This window comes from Corvus hawaiiensis, chromosome 4, assembly GCF_020740725.1.
Source record: "Corvus hawaiiensis isolate bCorHaw1 chromosome 4, bCorHaw1.pri.cur, whole genome shotgun sequence".
In the NCBI taxonomy this organism is placed as follows: domain Eukaryota; kingdom Metazoa; phylum Chordata; class Aves; order Passeriformes; family Corvidae; genus Corvus; species Corvus hawaiiensis.
The window spans coordinates 65,842,215-65,860,696 of NC_063216.1; the positions used below are offsets into that span (position 1 = coordinate 65,842,215).

Below are 18,482 nucleotides of genomic sequence, written 5' to 3' on the forward strand. Positions count from 1 at the left end.
ATTTGGTAATATTTTGACTGCAATCTCTACTTAGAGCTGAAGTAGATCTGAAATTCCTCTGTGCTGGAGTTCCACATTCTTTGAAATTAACTTCACACTTTGGCAAAGTAAAAAGAAAAACTGAATTTCCTATGTAATTTTAGAGATTAAAAGTGATTTGTGAGTGTGTATGTGTATATATATATATTTATATAAAATTAAACCCCAGACTTCTTCAACTCTTCTACCTTCCAACATACTTTGGGTTCTCTAGCAAAGCAGAGTAATCTATTAGCTGCTTCTCTACTGCTATTTCTTTGTATCATACAATCCAATTCAGCGTTTGCATAGGTAAAACAAGTGCCAATATTCAGATGTCACACAGTGCCTAATGCAGTGAATTATATGTTCTGACTGTGCTTCTTGGTGGTATTTAAATACAAGTATTTTATAAAGTGAAAAAGAAACATTCCTAAGCAAGATTAAACAATAGAATGTGACAAGAAAATGGTACATTATATACAGTTCCCTTTCACAGAAAAAATTCTGCAGGCATTAAAATACCAGCTGTCTTCCATGAGGGATGCGGAAATTACTGTCTTTAACAGTGGCCAGTTAACTTATCCAATGGAGATGAAAAAATTCTGAGTTGTGCAGCAAAAGGCCAGTTTAAGCGTGGACAGGTTAATTCCATCTGTCAGTTACAGAGCTACCTCTGGACAACAAAGGATTTCTCTCTTTCCCTGATGTCATCATTATTCATATAAATACCTAGACTTCTTTTAATGACAATAAATTCCTCATCTCTATATATGCTTGTATTATAATTTATGTCTCAGCAACTTAATCTGTTTGCTTAAATGATCTTGTGAATATATAGTATTTCAAGGCAGGCTCTTGAACCAGCCATAATGTTGCTCTTTTGTAAACTCAGACTTACTCTGTGACTAAGCTGTGCAGTCATAAAATGAAGGAGAAGGGATCTATTAAAATACAGTGTGAGGTATCTTCCATATATAGAAGTTGTTCCAGGAAAACATTGTCTTCCATGTTACTTAAGAGAGAATGGGCAAAGATAGAACTATGACCTTACTTTAAAGCTAAATATTCTAAAGAAGTAACAAAATATTGTCAGTTATTGAGGTCTAGCTAAAATGGAGAAAACCCTACGTATGCATTGTGCTCCTGTTGTGGTTTAACCCCAGCCAGCAGCCAAGCCCATGCAGCCTCTTGCTTGTTCATCCTTGAGTGGAGGTGGGGTGGGGGAAGGGTAAAGTGAGAAAACCCGTGGGTTGATATAAAGGCAGGTTAATGAGTAAAGCAAAAGCCAGGCATGCAAGAAGAGCAAAACAAGGAATTAATTCACCACTTCTCATGGGCAGGCAGGTGTTTGGCCATACCCAGGAAAGCAGGGCTCCGTCACACGGGGACACAGACACCATCACTCTGAATGTCCCCCTCTTCCTCCCTCTTCCCCCAGCTTCATATGCTGAGCATGACACTGTATGGGATGGAATATCCCTTGGATCACTTGGGCTCAGCTGACCTGGCTGCGTCCCCTCCCAGCTCCTTGTGCACTCGCAGCCTCCTCACTGGTGCAGTAGGGTGAGAGGCAGAAAAGGACTTGACTCTGTCTAAGTCATGCTCAGCAATAACGAAAACATTTCTGTGCTATCACCACTATTTCCCACACAAATCCAAAACACAGCCCATATCAGCTACTATGAAGAAAATTAACTCTATCCTTGCTAAAACCAGCAAAATCCTTTATAAAGAGGGAGCAAAGCTTACCTGGGCCAGTTTTTTGGGTTTAACATCACAATACAAGATTTAAGGAAATTCAAAGAAAATAGCTTGTGAAGAAGTGTTGCTGGGCTGGAGAAAATTGAAATTAGTTAGGGAATGCATGATACTAGGTGAAATACAATTTGAAAAAAGTTATTTGGCTGTGCCTGGAAGGCCTCTTTGTAGCTGGTATAATGTAGGGGGTGGTAGTCTGGTCTTCTAAAGTGTACCCCAGAACTAGTGACATCCGCACAATGGTGACAGTAGTCTTGGACATGAAAAATTCTTCTGGAGACTAGAAATAAATTTGACTTAGCACTTTTCTAGGGTAAACAATATGGATCATACATGATTAAAAAAGCAAAAAAGCCTGGATAAAGCTGATACGTCAGTTTGAGTAGAAATTAGAGGCAATAGAATGAGGAAAATTACTTCTTATCTGCCTCTCTTTATGTGGTTTGCATTGCGGGACCTTGTCTTTCCACTATTCAGGTTTCTCTGTTTCAGTGCACTTTTCTAGTATTGGTGCTACATGTAGTACCCTGAAGTTTCCACTGAAAGGGAACACTGTTGTAAAGACTGTGAGTTATCTATGGTACTGCAGCTCATCACCCACTTTGTGTCATGCACTAATACAAAATAGTGCTTGATGTAGGGAGACAACACAGTCTGTGTTTCCCCTAGCTTTGAAAATATCATTAATTAGAGCAATATTATAATCTCAAATATTATATGCCTAGAAAGTACTGTTTTCCTTCTTGTTCTCTATTGCTAATGGGCCTATTTAGTAGAAAAGAGAGCATGTTCCTTTGTGTACATATATATAGCATGTGTATGTATATACACATGTATATAATAGCATGTGTATGTATATAAAGATTTATAATATTCATAAATACAAATATGAACAATATGTATATTCATCTTAATGTATCTTAGATGCTTTTCAGAGTAATCTCATTGTTCTTAGTGGTTATCTTCGTGAATTCTGGGGGGAGAGATTAGATTCCCGAATCTAATGGAGAGCTTGTTTTATTGAAAATAGAACTTACTGCAATCTATTTTAGACAATTCAAACTAACTTGACTTCCTTAAGCAAAGGAACTCCAGAACAAATAAACTATTTGTTGGAGTCTATATAAAAGTGCTATTAAATAGTAGGACACACAGATTTATCAAGAATGAATCCTGTTTAACCAACCGTATTTTCTTTGTTGGCAGCATAACAGGCCTTGGGACTAGAGAGATCAATGACTGTCTTGTAGTTTGATTTAAATAGGGCTCTTGACACCATTGATTTAAATAGGGCTCTTGACACCGTGTCACGCTAGCAGGATCAGCAATAGAATCCAGATGAAAATGTCATTCATGCAGTGAATTCAAAAGTTTAGAGTAAGCTGTACCCCAAAAGCCTTCATCTGTTGTTCACTTACCCAGCAGTGTATCAAGCGAGGTGGTGTTAAAACGTGTTCTGTAGCTGGCTTGTGTTTTCATTAATGATTGGAGTGATGTAATATGGCATATATCCTTATTAAATTTACAACCAATAATCAAGCAGAGAAGAATGGAAAGTATGTTGGGAAACAGGGTTAGAATGAAGGATATTCTTAGCAAATTGGAGATACGTCTCAGCTGAACTGATTTTATTTCTCTTTCAGACAAGTGCTAAATCCTCGCAATAAATAGTTGTAGTTAAGAGGGGGAACAGGAGAAATTACTGTATGGATTACAGTTCTGCAGAGAGAGTTGATAGTTCCTCACAAATTGAGTGCAAGCCACTTGTTCATTTATTTTGTAGCAGTGTGACATTGTTGGCAATGAAGTTTGTACTCATCTTTATAAGGAAGGGTGTTGTGTACAAGGCACTTGAAACAAATCTTTTGTTCATGCTTCAAACAGTATCAAGTCCCTTTTGAGGCCCCCTCATTGAAGGAAGACTTAGGTTAATTGGAGAAAGTCCTAAGTACAGCAACAATGATGGCTGAAGGTCTAGAGGATGGTCAGTGGGTGGAGGAACTGGAAGTGTGTGGCTGTGGTTTGGAGAAGAGGGGTCTGAGAGGGAGAATAATGAAAAACAAAGGTTTTTCAGATGAGAAGGGAGTAAGTGGCCCTTCATATGCACTGTGACCAAAACAAGAAGTAATAGGCCTGAAATGAGGCAAAGGAATTTTTTTTCTAAAATGTTAGGAAAGAGTTCTGTCAGCAATGGTAGTTTCAGGGGAGCTATGAAGTCAGTATTTGAAGCCTTTTTAAAAGTGTTTTACACAGAGCATGTAACAGGAATAAAATCATATAGTCATGGAATAGCTTGGGTTGGAAGGAATCTTTAAAGCTGATCTAGTTCAACTCCTCTACAATGAGCAGGGACAGTTAGATAGGGATGGTTTTGCCTTGAAGTAGGAGACTCAGTAAGGTGATCTGCTACCAATCCTTTGTTACTCTTGGAGATGTTCCCCTTCTCCCTCAATTTTTGGTTGGTTTTTTTTTTTGGTTTTGGGATTTTTTGTTTGGTTGTTTGTGTGTTTATTTGGTTTTGGTTTTTTGCTTTGGTTTGTTTGTTTGTTTTTGGTTTTTTTGTGTGTTTTTTTTTTAGTTGGAATTTTTTTAATTGGAATTCTTGATGTAAAATATTCTTTACAAGTTGGTTTGTTGGGCATTGTTCCCAGATACCTCCTGGAATATTATTAGGACAGTGTGACTGGAAATTTCATGCCATCACTTCAATTCAGCCTCTTCTTATCATTCCTTCAGATGAAACAGATAAATCTCCTCAAAGACCTTCAGCTCAACCCTCTGACAGAATTACTTCTCTTCTGGTTGTGACTGACATTCACGAAACTTCACACAGTTCATTGTGTTACTTGAGTGCTGAAAAAACTGACCCTCAAAAGCTATGATGTCAGTCTGGTCCAGGAGAATGCAGTGAGCAGGAAAAAGGAAGTAATACTGACTATGTGAATGGAAGTGTCCTGTATCTAATTTTTTTTCCCCTTTTCTGGGAAAGAAGGCAAGCTGTCCAGCTGTTTTTGAGAAAGATGTTACTCTATTTCTCTTAAGTTTTTTAGTATTTGGGATCAGTGATGAATATTATTTTGTATGCATCAAAATACTAAGCACTACCAGTTAGTATTCAGGAAACAACAGTTCTAATTTGCTATTTTAGTAGTAAGTATTCACAGTAGTTTATTTTATACCAGTTAGCCATATCTGTTGCAAGGTGGAATTAACTTTACCTATGATTTCCACGGTGTACCTTATTAATTGAGTATTAAAATAGCATAAGTAATCCAACTAATACACAGTGACTTATTCTGAAGTGATTGCAGATTGGCTGACTGCAATATTTGTTCCTCAGGTTAAATATTATTGTCTAAAAGCTGTTTCATTTTAGCTGCTACAGTTTTTGCAGTAACATTCAATATGTGTTATGTATCTGTACACAAGTATTGCTAAACTTGCAATGGTAAACTGTCTGAACACCTGCCATGGATACTGTGGCAGCTCTCTTTCACTGCTGCCTTCTTCCTGTATCCTGTTCAGTGATGAACTTGATTTTTTTTCTATTCCAAGCAATAATTTACAGCGTAGAATTGCCAAGCCAGATCTTGCATTGACTGCTGTTAAAGTGAGGATGGACTTGGTTACTGTCATGTCGGTGAAGTCTTTCATTGCTAGTACACAGAGCAGACAGATTTGGTGATACTAATACTGCCGTGCACAGTTTCTCATAAGAATCAACACTCAACAAACTGGAGGGAAAATTTGCTTTCATTGTGCTTTTGCTTAGGGACTTAGATGCCTTACAATTTGCTGCCTTGTGCAGTACCTAGTGTCCTCCAAAATAATATAACACAGATCTATGTAGCACAGTTATTGTTCTGTAGGGGTAAGTGAACTTATTTGATTAATAGAAATTACATGGCTTTGATTGCATGACTCTTTGCTCTGGGGTAATTAGTCCTGCTGAGAATGACTGAATTATATTACTGGCTCAGAGCCATCTGCATTAGTGCCACTGCTTCAGGTGGTGCATCTGCATCCATAGGAAGTGCAAATATTCTGCTAAAACATTTTTCTTCTGTCTCCAGTGGTGTTAGCAGTAACACTGCCAGACCTTCACTGAAATTGTCTGGACTAAAAAATACTGTGCCTTTCTGTAGCTGAATGTAATCTCCATGTTCTTCAATTTCATGTTGTTCCTTTCAGTTGAGTTGTTTTTTATTTTGCTTTTTTATGTTTTTCCTGAAGTTCTGTTATAAGATGAAAGATTTTGCAAAAATTTGATGTGCAAATTTTCTTTGTAGTATTCCAGGCCAAAAAAAACTCCTTTCTGGTGGGAAGGTCAATTTTTTTCTTACTGACTTTTGAAATAAAGGAAAATCTTAGGAAAAAAGATACTTGATAGTATCTAAAAAGTTCATTAATTTGAACTGTTGACTGTGAAATACCAAATTAATGTGCATGTAATAAATTGACTTTCAAAACTTAATACAGTTTTTCATTAGTAAGAGGCCAATAGTATATGACCTCTTTATCCTCTTTGAGCAAGGCAGACAGAACATACAGATTTTACCATCAAATTGTATTTTGCTGTGACTAGGATTCCTAGCTTGGAAACCTGATGTTAGACAAAGCATTTTATGTAAATATTTTGTATGTTTTACCTAATCTCTGGCATGCATTCTTTTTCTAGCCATTTCAGTAGAAGACATTAAATAATTACAGGGACATGAGAGAAAAGACTGAAGTTTGAATTGATGCCAGAAAAAAGTCCTGTTACAATTTTGTTTTTCAACATACCCTTTTAAATTACCAGGGTTTGGAATTTAATATTTTTATGCATACAGTTCAACAAAAATAATCCAAATACAGTTGTGATTCTGGGATTTTTTGATGCCTAGTTTCCTTTAAACAACCATAAACAAGTTTCAAGTTTGCCATATGGAGTGAATTGTGAAAATATTTTTTTTAAGCATTGTAAGCATTAAGTTGATTTCTGGTATTGATGAGATTAATGTTTTAGCTGTAACCACTCAAAAAAATTGATTTTGTTGTATTATTAAGTATTTGGTAATTTTAGTCTCAAGTACATAGAAATTTTCGGAGGGCTGTATGTCAGATGTTTTAAAATGGATTTAGTATTCCACTTTCTGTCGTGGTGTTAACCTGTTCCTAAGAGATATGTTACTGATGGCCTGGTAGCAAGCCTGTGTCAGAAGTTAATTATGGTGTGTTCAAGTTGCTTTTGCTGTAGCCGGTGGAGTATTTATAAAAGCTTGTGTCCCAGGCCCATCAAAGACTATTTTCTGTCTTTTGCTTTTTTCTTTCTCAGTTACAGATGTCCACACCTGTTGTTCCTTGTATTTCTGGAAAGCTTTACTCTTTCAAAGTCCTTATCATCTGTTCCCTAAATCTGATTGTTGCTATTTCATTGTTAGTATCAGTTATGACTATCATTGTGTGATCTAATGTATAGAAGTTTTGGTTGTAGGCCAATATTACATTTAGCTAGGCTTCAGCAGGTACGGAGTAAAATCTAGGGCCTGACAGCTCTTGATATATTTGCTTCTGAAAGTTCAGAGGACTCCAGTGGGAAAGAGATGATAGTGAACAATAACTAAGGAAGGGGAGGGGGGATGTCATGTACTGCCGCAAAGTGTTTTCTTCTTGGAGAGGAATTATTGTCAGGACAGCAGAATAACTGCACCCATAATGCAGTTGATAAGTTATTACAGATTTAAACTTTTGTGTGTATGGATAGTCACATGAGTACAAATAGCATTTGCCTTGGTAGCACATTCAGTTCAGTGTTTGAGATTAAGCCAATACTTATTATTTCTTAAAATTACCAATTACACTGTAACTACAGTGTCTTCTGTTTGCTTTGTTAATATGTTGTAGTGCTAGATTTATCTTAGCAGGCTGTAGCTTCCTGAGAGCTCAGCGGGGATGCTTAGGGCAATGCGACCCAGTTGCATCCCGTAGTCCATTTTGGACGGCCCCGCGATCTTGCTCCGGCAGCCAGCAGCGCTACAACCAGTGATGGTGAAGGAAGCGAGAAGGGTCTCCCAGAGGGGTTTGAGAGGACTTTAATCACACCTTGCCCCAGTGATCCCCAGAGGCAGAGAGACCTCGAAGTTCGGGTGCAGGGGGGTTTTGTGAGGGGCTCAGGGGTGGTCCCTGGGCGGGGTTGGGGTACAGGAGCCAATAGGGAGAGCCTGAGGGAGTGGCCAGGGCTAGGGCAGGGAAAAGTAGGAGAACAATGTGAAATAGGAAAAGCAATGGGTTAACAGATCACCACAGTAATACATGAGATGGTCTGAGGTTTTGAGAGCTAGAGGATATACCTGGGGTTTGTAGTGGCACCTAATGCTGAAACAGAGGAACTTCGGAATTTTGAAAGAAGAACTGGTTGGAAATGAAGAATAGAAGGAGTGATGGAAGGAGAAGTTGTGGAAGAAGCTCTTAGCAATTACACCATCCTGTCTTTTCTCATTAATAGGCTTAAATGTAAAAGCTAGGTCTCATAGTTCTTTTTTCCCAGTTTTTGTTTGCTTATTTTGCAGTTAGTGAATTTAACTCTGTAATTTTAAAATCTGAAAACTGTACTTATATTGTGTTTCTCTAATTACAAAATTTTCCTTCTACTCTCTTCTCAAAGTATCCCTGTAGAGCAGAAAGGAATTATACCAAGCTTGTTTCTGTTTTGCTGTAAAGGAATATTTGTTCCCCACCAAAAGGATGGCATTCCAACAAGGTTTGGACCTTGTTTTTGCTTTACCCTTTGATCTTTTCAAGTGTTTGAACAGTAAGTATTTTTGTATCTGTTAGCTAAGATGTGTCATAAGAGTGGAGATATGAAAGGATATGAGAGGACCAGCAACACAGGCTTGTAGTTATGAACACTTGCGTCTAGCCAAACACAGGGTAAATACAAATTCACAGGAATTTTTTTGGTTTTTATTGTTTTGAGGCAGTTATGATTGTGTAATTAGTACAGATCCTAGGACATCTTTGAGTTTTGAGAAAAAGTATTGTTACTGGATAGTCATACTTTTTCAGTAGAACTGCATAATTAAAAGTAGAAAGAAAAGCTCTGGATTTCTGTTTCCAGGTGGCATACAAAAATTATCGAGGCCAAAAGATATCTGCAAGCTCTGTCTGCCTTTGAATCTAGTAATTTTTGTGCACTGACTTTAAAAACTCTTTATTAGTTAAAAAAAAAAAAAATTGACCAGACCAAAGATGAAAAAAAAAGTTTAAAAGAAGTACTTTTGGCTGAGAGATCCAATGAGACACAGAGGTTAGTAGTGAGTCTTTGAGAGATTATCTTTTTGCAACTTGTAAATTATCAGTACATTGTAGAGCATATGAGTAGATGGCACGACTTTGAAAATAATTTGCAGTATCTCTTATGTATTACATGAACAAAGCAAAAGTTGTATGTGTATGTTCATGAAGAGAAAGGCGAGTTGAATTACATCATTTCAAACAAGAAATGAATGCAGGGATATCAACAAAACAGATGTCATCTCTAAATTTGGGCTATATTCTTACTGTATTTCAACAGACATCAGAATTTAAATAAACAGTGAAGAACTAGGGTTCTTAAGTTGGTGACACAAACAACTAACATGGAAAAATTTAGTTCTGTAGTTCTATTTACAGCTGGAATGATACATCTGAAACAGTATGGATCCAGTGGTGTGTTCTGCTCTGGGTGGAAGTTCTGCAAGGAGATGGCAGTTTTATGTTTCTGGCTAAGTATGCATAGGCACTGTCTGAGGCTCTGGTGGGAATTGGCAGCTATAATTTTCTCTGTTCCCTGAGCATTTATATACTTGGAAGTTCAATAGTAAACTGCAGGTTAGTCCTCCCAGAACTAGAGTAATGATCTCTAAGGTGATCAGACTTGGTGGTTTGAGTTCAGTAGATGATAACTTGTCCATGGGAATGTGTGGAGAAACATCACATGTATTTTTCCTGATGTTGGCTGAGAGTAGCTGGGTTTTGTTTATCTATGGCCAATGGTGAAATCAGCTGTTTAGTGGTCAAAGAAATAACACTGAGCAGCAGTTCGTAATAATGATCTTTGTCTTTCTGCTGGGACTGAAGCATTTAGTAGTGTGTAACCCAGTGGTTCAACAGAAGAACATGGTTCATTCAGAAATAACATTTCAGTATTGTATCTCTGAGAAAACAGAGTGGTTTTTATTTCTTTTTGAACAATCAGATTCAGCAATAGAATGAGAAAGAATAGAAATTGATGAAATGGACTGGTAACTTGTTAGGTGACCATGGAAAGAAGTGAGCATTGGATTAGAATGATTACTAGAAGATCAAATAATGGTGGTAGCAAATAATTTTTGGAAAATTTCATTGAGGATAATAGAATGAGAAGTTTCAGTAGAAGTTCCTGTAGGTGCATATAGATCTGAGACTCAGCTAACAAAACCCAAAAGATGTTACTTTCACAACCCGCTGAATTAAACCAGAAAAACCGAATCATTACATGTTTCCGAAATGTGTGGAAGAACAGTGCTGGGAGCCTAGACTACTTGTCCTCTGCAGCCAGTGCTTAAAAATCACCCATTTCTAACACAAGAAATGCTATTTTGTGTTCTGTTATAATAAACAAACTTACTGGATTTGGAAGCCACTTGCTGCCAGAGTGGCAAGTTATGATGCATAGGGCGAACTGAGAATAAACCCAGCGTTCAGTGTTTCATTTTTGAAAGAGTTAATTTTCCATTGCAGAGGATCTTCTGTTCAGTAGGTGGGGCAAATGTATTTAGCCAAACTTGAAAGCTGAAAGCTTGTTGAGAAGGTTATATTAGATTGTGAAATACTGGCTTTTTGGCAATCAAGAAAGAGGGTAGTCCTGGCTTGAAAGCCTATTCTAATGTAGTGACAAAGCAAAGACAACAACTACAATTGGAAAGCAATGTATAAACACCACTGAATGCACTGCAAATTTAGAGTATAGATATGAAAAGTTTAAAATACTGCAAAATAATCCGTGACTGACTGGAACCAGAAAGACACCTATCATGGAATAAACGTATTCATATACTTGTTTGCAGATTGTTCATAAAGACGGAAAATAGGAGGATTTTTCAGTAAGTGCTATTGTTTTCTCTTTGAAGGCAGGGTAATTTGTTCTTCCATAGAGTAAGGATGCCAAATACTAACAAGGATGTTACACAAAAGTGCTAAGTTCCCAGAGACATTAGTTTGTAATTTCTTACTGAATGAGGAAGGAGAAAGTCCAGCTTGTGTTGTTCCAGCATTCAGAAGGAGATGGTATTTCTGGAAATCAATGTCAAGTAGATACAAAGCTACTCTAGAAAAATTGTAGACAAGTTGAATTCATTTGAAAGAAGAATTTAGGGCTGTAAAGCTGAATTAATGATAGTCAATTACCTTTTTAAGGAAAATATGTGTTGTCAAACAAATTTGTGTGTTTTGCTTACTGAATTGATTAAAGAAATTGTGTAGATGCATTATAGGTTTATGTGCATAAATTTAGATGACTTAAACTTTCCCTTAGGTTATTTTTCCCCATAGCAGGCATTTAAATAAGCCATATTCTTCTCACCTCACAGTTGCTCTACATTCTTAGTAGATAATTCCAGGTGAGCTGGAAGAGAGGAACGGGGGTAGGTAAAGCTAAACTCCTGTAAAGCTTTGGAATTGTACTGTGTCTTTTCTGGGATTGCTTTACCAATGTTGTTTCTGTTCTTGCATTCAGGCAGCTATGTCAAACAAATCTGTACTTGTGGAAATGGTGTAGGGAATTGTGCTCTACAGATAAAAACAGTTTTGTGGTTACCTGTGAATAAATGCAATTATACATGTCACAGTGGGCGATTAAGTGGGCTCTTTTTCTTGAAGATTAAGACTGTAGAGGTGCATTCATGGGGAGAAAATAAAGGACCACAGAAGGGCTCTTGGATAAGGAGGGAAAGAAATGGCAAGAGCTAAGGACTGGAAAATGAGGCCTGGCAAATTCAGAAGTATAAAATAATTGAAAAATTTTACTATATGCACAATTTTGCTGTAATTCCTCAAGTAAATACTGCTTGTTCAAATCTTGAACATAATAACCAACTTTATTCTGTTAATTTCTAATTAAAGTATAGCCAGTTCTAGTTAAAAAAGTCTAACCAAATGGCTATGAAAAGAAGACTGAAGACTAATCTTTGTTCAGGCCCTGGATGGGAGCCAGTATCCGTGTAACTATTGTTTCTGTCTTCTCTAAAAGATCAGTGAAGGTGTTACCATATGTAATACAAAGTAATGAGAAGTATAGAGTAAGATTTCATTCTTCATAGGAAACAGCTTTAAGAATAGGCTATTTTCACAGGAATAGTTTTTTCTCTTTGTCACCCAACTCATGCACATAATTTTCAAATATTGTTTAAGCATTTTATCAACTCTTTTCAGTTATTGTTTGAAGCATAAAATAGTCCAGTTGTCTTATGTGTTTACCTTTCAGGTCCAACCTTCAGTTATTCACAGGCATCAAATATGATTACTGGCTTTGTTATCTTGAAGGTAGACCTTCTTCAGCTGAAAACCAGCAGGATCTCATACCTTTTTTCATGTAATCTCAGGGAAAAATGTGGAAACCTAACCTTGTTAAAAGAAGGAACTTACTATTATTTTGAGAACATACTGTTTCTCTGGCAGGTTGTCTACAATTTCAAAGATGCCCTTCTTGCCCAGTTTTAGCAGACCTGATTTGTAAACTAAAGTTGTGGAAACTTTTGACTGAAAAAAAATTGGGACATTAAAAAAATCAGTGGCTGAATCAAAAATTTCCCACTTCTATTCTACTTTATTTAAACTGCTCTGCAATCTTCACTGTATGCTGTAAAACTGAGGCAAGATTTGTTAGAAGCTTCTGAATATATGAATATTTTAAAAGATATATTTAACTTGTCTTCATGTGCACTTTTTTGTACTTCACCCATGTTTAATGCAAGTGCAGATGAGCTGTATACCTCCGTTTTAAGAATTTTGACTGTATGAGGTTATATGTCCATAATATGATCTTCACCCACAGATTCTCTTCATAGAATCACAGAAGGGTTTAGTTTGGAAGGGGATCTTAAAGACCATCTAGTTCCAGCCCCCTGCCATGGGCTTAGATAACCTTCCACTACACCAGGTTGCTCAAAGCCCCATCCAACCTGGCCTTGAGCACTTCCAGGGTTGGGGGTTCCAACAGCTTCTCTGGGCAACCCCCTCCAGTGCCTCACTACCCTCACAGTAAAGAATTAGTTCCCAATATCTAGTCTAGACTTGCCCTCTTTCAGTTTGAAGCCATTTCCCCTTGTCTTGTCATGACATACTCTTGTAAAAAAGCCTTGTAGGTCCCATTGGTACTGGAGAGGTGCTCTAAGATCTCCTGAGAGCCTTCTCTTCTCCAGGCTGAACAACCCCAACTCTCAGCCTGTCTTCACTGGAGCATTGCTCCAGGCCTCAGATGTCTCCACGGTCCTCTGGACTCACTCCAACAGGTCAACGTGTTTTGTGTGTTGGGGCCCCAGAGCTGGACACAGCAGCCCAGGTGGGATCTCATGAGAGAGAGTAAAGGGAGCATCACCTGCCTCTTTCTGCGGGCCAGATTCTTTTGATGCTGATGAGGCTAAGGATACAGTTGGCTTTCTGGGCTTCAAGTTCACCTTTCTGGGTTGTATTCAGCTTCTCATCAACCAATGATGTTCACATCTTTTGTTTTGTTTGTTCTCATTCATTGATAGGTCTCACTTACTAGGTATTAGAGCTGTTAGCAGGCAGAATAATCTTCCTCATTATTATTAAGGTGTTTTACAACAGCAATGGTCACACTCACCTTTTGTTTTGTGATGATACATACATTGCAAATAGTGTTCCTTTCCCATTTCTTTTGCCTTATGCATTTTTTCAGCCCATTGTAAATGCAGCGTAGTGCACAACTTACCACTGATATTTGTAATAACTTACTGATGTGGGAAGCTGTCCTTTTTTTTCCTGCTTATCCCTTCTTCTCTCTATTTGTGACAGGAATTTATGAAAAATATCTTGAAATAAAATTTGGAAGAAAACTGTGGTGCAGAGTAGCAATAGGTTACTGTGCTTTTTTCCCCCTACTAAATGTTGAAATTGAATTTAATTTGAAGTAAAATCTCACAGCAGATTGTGAGAGTTCTGGTGCAATTAAAAGTAAAACTGTGCTAATACGGCTGCGTTAATAGCAGTCTGACATACCCAGAGTGACAGATTTTACAGCAATGTTGTTTCAGCAGTGACACTGATTTGTTTATTAGATGTAGTATCAGGTTAAACTGATACAATATATGGTAGGAAGTCAGAGATCATATCAGGGTAACAGAAACCAAAAGTATATTTTCAAAAACCCATCTTGGAAGGGAAACAAAGGTGCTCTGTTTGCCAACAGCTTTGTGCTCTCAGCCTGCCTGCCTACTTGCCTGACTGCAGTGTCAGGAATCAGAATGGGGATATAGAAATGCTTATATGCAATTTATATGCATTATTTGAATGAAAAAAAAAATCATTCAAACTATAAAAAAATAATTCGTTTTAATAATTTCAGGTTCTGTACCTACCACACAACTTTCACTGTAAATCTTCTGCTTTTTCATTTCAAGTGAGTTTCTTTTCATTGTGTGAGAATTTCTTTGTAAAATAGGAAAAAAAGATGATACAGACATCTATAAAGTAAATACACAAGAAGATATTTCTCTGATTTTGCTTCAATTTATAATAATCACTGAAGTGTAATTTTAGAAAATAATATAAAGATGTCTAATGATATTTCTCTTTCAGTTTATTACTTTACAAAAATAATTAAATTGAGATAAAGAAGCAGTAGCTGAAAACATACTGTGGTCGTGAAACACACTCGAAGCATCCAGATGAACTGAAGTTATCTGACTAAAGGGAAAATTCAATAGCATATTTTAAAAGTATCACTGGGAGCAGATGCTTAACTTTCAGGTCTTTTCTTGTAATGCTTGTACTCTGTGTGTACTTTGTACTTTGTCTGTAGGAAAAGAGGTGGTAGCATAATGCACACTTTTGGTTTGTCAGTTATTCTGTGTATTATTTGCTAAATCAAAAGCCTTTTCTGGAGTTGCTGTTCATCTTGTTCTCCCCTCTCCCCCGGCAATTTTGGCACAATCACATCTCACACTCAATGATTCAAAGATAAGTTCTTGTTATTTTTTTGGCTGTTACAACCTAAAAAATGAGGTTAGCCTTCTTTCCAGAGCAAGTGCATGTTGCCCTCTGCCTGTCTGTGGTCCTGAGGGCCATAGCTGCCTTAGAGCACTTCCTTCTGCCTTTTTCCACTGGACCTGTACTCCTCACCTTCTTCATGTCTTTCTTATTTAATGCTTATTGGCTCTGAGTGATTTTGATTTTTCTTTTAGTCAGTTAGTATGTGGTTTTTTTCTTTTTTTTTTTTTTTTTAACCTTCCCCAACCAAAACAAAACCCAAACCGTGGGTTTAATTTTGCTTCCTGAATTGCACAAGTGTTCTATGAAGTAGAAAAAGAAGAAGGTAATTACAGAGTCAGATTCTTCTTTCCTCGTGGTGTAAGACAAATACATTCAGTGATATTATGGAAGAATGTGTGAAGTAGGAGTCCAGCTCTTACAAGGCTGGAAGATTTTAAGACAGAAGCTGATTGTCCTTAGCTATATGTTAGAGGTATTTTTTCTGAACAACAGATGACAGAAGAGTAATTTAGCGTGTTCTAGATTTTTTAATACTGCATTGAAACTTTGCTAAAGAGTGCTGTATTCTCTCCTTTCAAAAGAGTTTAATGGCAATTGGCAACTAAAACTTTCTTCATAGGAAACAAACATAATTCTAGAATATTCAACTATCAAAGAATTTTGATGATTAACACATACATTGTTGTTTAAAAGGAGGTACTATGTGCACTGCCATATAGTATGTGTAATGGCTAACACAATCAAAAATTTTTTCTGTCTGTCTGGGTAAATTCTGTAGCCTTTCAATGTATTATTTAATTTAAAACAAAAAAAACCCAGCAAGGGTGGGGAAGATAGGATGTTTAAGTCTATGTGTGGTGGGACACGGTGCATGTCAGTCCAGTTCAGTGGACTCTTACCAAAACTCCTTCATATAAATATAAAATAGATGCTGATGTTAAACCCAGCTTCTGGTGTGTATGGATAAATAATAATTATGTATGACATACATGTGTGTATTTATGTAACAATGAAAGAAGAGACGTGAATTGATCTGATGTGTATCCAACTGCATACATTTTAAATTTAATATATTTAGAAAGTACTACAGTGACTGCTATTCCCCTGGCACTAATAAAGTAAACAGAACTTCCGACCATGTAGCAGTGCCTTGTAATTCATAAAAATTTTTGCCTACTGGAAACTAGATATTTGTTATGTATTTACATTTCTGTTTCACAGGTTTGTGATGTACTAGTGTGTGACGGTATGCTTCTTGAATATTCTAATAGATAACTGGCACTGCACTCTGCTTATTTTGGTATTTTTAGTGTGGGATAACCTAATGAGGTAAAATTGAATGGAAGTGCATTTGCAGTTAAAAAACAACATAGTCAGATACCAGCTAATACTTTAGAGACGGAGAACGTGTAGAAATTGGCAGTGCTTGCTTGTGTTTCTGAGATGTGTTTGCTGGAATTAATATTTTTAGAGTCCTGTACAATTCTGCTTGCCTTAGGCTGAGTGGTGTGAAATGTAACTGAACTAATGACTCACTGTGGTGAGATCATTTTTAAGAATGTAGTGGGCTTCTTATTGTACAATACTATGGCATAAATTTGCCCTTTTTTCTTCAGCAATGCTGCCTCTTTGCATTTTGTTTTAGTCTATCTGTCAAGCACACACACCTTCATATCGTGCCTGAAATCCTCTTGCGTCTGTAGGATATGTAGTGTGTCTTCACAATTTACTCTTTGTTTTGTCTTGTGTTTAATCTGTCATGTGGTACAGATCATGTATGGTTCTGTTTTATAGTGGCTTCTGTGTGTACGTAGGATGGCTCATATTCTTACTTGTATTCCTTCCTGCTGTATGCAGAATTTTCTTCTGCAGCCCTCGAAGTGTACTGCAACATAGTATAAGTCCCTTTTTAAAAAAATTGATGAAGATAAAGAATGGTAAATGTAAAAATGAACCTGCTTATGTTTGTAAAGGCAGTCAATGACTATGATCGACATAACCTTTACAACTGGGCTTAATCTCTTTGAGTGATTCCTAGGCTGCTCTTTCTCTGCTATGAAGTGCTGCTTCATTGCATCTGACTTTCTAATGAATGAGCTTTTAACACTAAATGTGTAATTCTTGAGGCTTTATTTAATTTTAAAAAGTAAAGTTATGTTGTCAAAAAACCTTTCAAGTCTGAAAGCTTTTCTTAAATGCTTTTTTCAGATAAGGACTGTTCATTATGATTTCTCCTTTCCTTCTTTGTAAATGAATGAGTAGTATCTTTCATTTAAGAATGCTTTATTGGAAGATTAGTAATCACTGACATCATCTTATGATATTAACACTATACATGCCACCTTCTCTTCCTTCTAGTGTTCAAAATATAGAGGATAGCTTGAAAGGAAATTGAAGAAGGGGCACAAAAAAGAAAAAATAATAGTTTCTGTTTAAGTATTTTGGGTACATTTCTTTTCAGAAGTTATTCCCAAAAGATTTTTTAAAGTGGTACATGTGGAGGTTGTGGGATTTTAAAAAAAAGCTTATTGCATTTACTTCCTCTCTGCAGCCTCTCAAATAAGAGGTAGGATTTCAACCCTTGTAGGAAATAAAGATAACTTGGATGAAAAAAATGCTCTGAATGGGTACAGTTGAATGCAGGTAGTGTTGGGCTAGTTTTCGCAAACAAAGCCAGTGAAAATATGTTTGAATATATGTTACACAGTAATTTCACATAATCAGTTATTAACAATCAGATAATAAAGTTTCTAGGTAGAATTTGGATGATTATAAGTGGCTATTGTTTGTGGAATATGGAGCTGTAGTATTATATTTTGAGTCTTCTGTTCTGGTAAGCTAAGGCATGAGCCCAAGTTAACTCAGGTACTTTACAAGTATTTTTTTAAAGCACAAAACCAGTTTTGGCAAAACACATATGATTAATAATTTAGCGATGTAGTAGAAAAGAGCTTTTTGTTCCCTTAAAACTGCACCTGTTTTTTTATATGCAACTTCCGAAAAGTGCTTTAGAAATCCTAATTTTTCATGTAATACTTTAGTCAAACTAGCTCTCATATTCAAGGATATGCTCTGCTTTTTTATATGAGATAATAGTTATTGAGAATTAGCATTTTAAATATACTGGTAGCTGGTGACACACTGATCAGTTTATGTAACAAGAAGAGTGAAATCATGCTCATTGATTTTGCAGCTTTTTGTTTGGTTCCCCCCTCCCCGCCACTGTTTCATTGAAATTACGAAATTTTTAATCATGGCATGGTGCAAACAACTTGACAAACTTATGTTTGGATGAATATCTTAATTCTTGCTTACAGTGCTATGGATTATGATAACTTCATAAGGCTTCTTCATTCTTCAGTGCAGGTTTAAGATGAAATTGAAGAAGATGATGTAGAACAAAGGTATGCCGTGGCTGCCCAGGAAATACAGGAATAGGGTAGCTAGCAGTATTGGTGATTGGTTTGTGA

General features: G+C 36.7%; 1 protein-coding gene across 2 annotated transcripts in view; it reads left to right on the forward strand.

Annotated features, from left to right (window-relative positions):
• The window catches only part of COG5 (component of oligomeric golgi complex 5), a 185,353-nt gene that overhangs the window by 13,136 nt on the left and 153,735 nt on the right, over positions 1-18,482 (forward strand). The gene's annotated exons all lie outside the window — the stretch shown is intronic.